This window comes from Empidonax traillii, unplaced genomic scaffold (assembly GCF_003031625.1).
Source record: "Empidonax traillii isolate 1590-97213 ecotype Southwest subspecies unplaced genomic scaffold, ASM303162v1 scaffold915:size242376, whole genome shotgun sequence".
In the NCBI taxonomy this organism is placed as follows: domain Eukaryota; kingdom Metazoa; phylum Chordata; class Aves; order Passeriformes; family Tyrannidae; genus Empidonax; species Empidonax traillii.
Window position 1 is genome coordinate 164,411 of NW_020956108.1, and position 2,581 is coordinate 166,991.

Genomic DNA, 2,581 nt, shown 5'->3' on the forward strand with positions numbered 1-2,581 from the left:
AAGAGAAGGCTTAGAGGTGACCTCATCACTCTCTTCAACTACCTGAAGGGAGGTTATAGCCAGGTGGGGGTTGGTCTCTTCTCCCAGGCAACCGACAACAGGACAAGGGGACATGGGCTCAAGCTCTGCCAGGGGAGGTTTAGGTTAGATGTTAGGAAGAAATTCTTTACAGAGAGGGTAATCAAGCATAGGAACAGCCTACCCAGAGAGGTGGTGGATTCACCATCCCTGGAGGTTTTTAAGCAGAGATTGGATGTGGCCCTTAGTGCCATGATATAGTAATTGGAGTTGGATCAGGGGTTGGACTCGATGATCTTGGAGGTCTTTTCCAACCCAATCTATTCTATGATTCTATGATTCTATGAAGGTGGCTGTAGGAGGCCTGTGGTGCAGCCAGGGAGTGCTGTTGTTGTCAGCCAAGACACAGGTCCCTTTGTGCCCCACGCCTGGCTCTGTGTGAGGTGTGGATGCCGAGGTCGGATGGCACGGGGGGGGACCGTGGGGAGAAATTACGCCTTGTTAGCTGTGGTTGGAAACTGGTGAGTGGATTAAGATGTGAGGAATTATCCAGGAGGAGAAGCTATTCTGGACAGAGCCGAGACCAACGTGTTAAAGGAAAACTGAAAATGTATAGAGCCCTCCAAACTGGTTATTTTTTAAGGGGTTTGGAAATCGTTGTTAATGCTGAGAACTAATGTCTGGAGGACTATGACACATTGTTTAGAAAACAGAGCAGGGTGATAGCATTAGACAATAAATCTAGTGATCCTTTTGTCATATCCATCAGCAAAATTAGCTCTCAGAATTCTTAATGGAAGGTAGGTAAGTCTCATTTCCATTTAGGGGTTTCTAAGGGACCTTCTCTGGCCATCTCAGAAAAATATGAGAAGCTGCTGAACTGCTCATCCGAGCTCTGCCTATCTTGGATAACATCTTTCAATCACAGCGCTTCAGAAAGGCTGATCTTGGGATTATTTTGATGGATTATTTTGATCAGGCAAAGGAGGAAAATATCAGGCAGGTTTATTGAAATGGATATGTCAGCTTGGCACAATACCATGTCTAGGATGGTGTTGGGTGAGCCGTTTTCTCGAGTGGAAAAGGTGGCACAGGAGTGTTCATTGTGAGAATGATTTCCAGCCTGGAATAACTACATTGTAATGCACATTATCACTAGGGAAGGCCATAAGAAATGTGATAGGACTTTCATGATGATACCAATATCTTTTAGCTAAGGTTATGTAGTTTATAAAACTGTATAAAACTGTAGGAAAGCCCTGCCCACCTCTTGAGAGAGGCTAGTACTAAACTGCTGTCAGGAAGCTGATTTTTATTTTGCCCACAGAGTCCTTGTTTCAGTATAATCTGTCTCTTTTGAGTTTTTCTTGATCTTTTATAATGTCACATGACAGGTGTAGACCTTAAATTCTGTTCTAAAGGTGTGCTGGGTGAGGCAGAAGCCTTCACAGTGATGGGGAGAGTGTTCTTGCCAATCTGACACTTGCTTTTCTATACATGCACTACTAATTTCCTAATGTTCCTTTCTTTCCAGCAAGGCACTATCATTAGGCATGCAAAGGGTTCAGAAAGCAAGGCATTTGTGATTTACCAAAAAAAGTGTGAAGTTGTAAGACAAGTTGCTTGACAGTAATGGGTAAACATCCCCTTAAAATGCATGAACACACAAAAAAAATCAGGAGTGGATTTGGGAGCAGATAATAGAATGAGGGAGATAACTATTTCTTGCAGGTTTATTGTCTTGCTAAAAAGACTTCATTTTTGACATCACAGTTAAAAACCACAGCAAGTGTGTAACATAGATCAGGAGAAACGTAGTTCATTGCCTGTTGTATCTAGAAATAATGGCTTGTTATAATAATAAATGTAGTTAAATAAGTACTGTGCAATAGAAGCACTAATCCTGTTTTGCATTTTGCATTATGTTTATACAGACTTTAAGCAATAATAGCAAAGATTAAAAACAAAATAATAAAAAAACCCAGGCAGCAAATATCCAACTAAGTCCCCCTTATACTGAAACCAAGTGTTTAGAAGGCACAAGTGAAATAAATTGTAGCTATTACTCAGTTTTTAAATATTATTACTCTCTATTCAAACAAAATAAATGAGAAATTTTCTTGTAATTGAACCATGAATTTGGAGACAAATCTGAAAGCCTGAGGTGGGTTGGTGTTCTGATGACAATTGGGGGGGGAGGGGGCTCTGATGGGTTCAGGACAAGGATTAAGTTTCAAATGTATGTGCTTAAGGCACATGCATGTATTTTATGCACTGTCGACCTTAAAGCAGAGTTATTCCACAGAGCAGGAGTTATCATGTTTTGGAAAGGCTCAGTCTGCTTCATGAAGGCACAAAGTCATCTTTTGCTGCCGAGCAGATTCTGTTTGTTGCTGCGCAGGCATGTGCTTGGTGGCCTTTGTGTCCAATCCCTCGGCTCTGGCAGCTTTCAAAAGGTGGAAAGCAGTTGTATGTGGAAGCCAAAAATCAGAAAGAAATGTTGAGCTGAATAAAATATTTCAATTTGATGTTGAGGGGCTTATCTTTATAAAAAGACATGGAG

The 2,581-nt window shown here is 41.3% G+C and overlaps 1 protein-coding gene across 1 annotated transcript in view; it reads left to right on the top strand.

Moving 5' to 3' along the window:
- Positions 1-2,581, top strand: part of NELL1 (neural EGFL like 1) — a 206,520-nt gene that overhangs the window by 132,331 nt on the left and 71,608 nt on the right. The window lies entirely within an intron of this gene.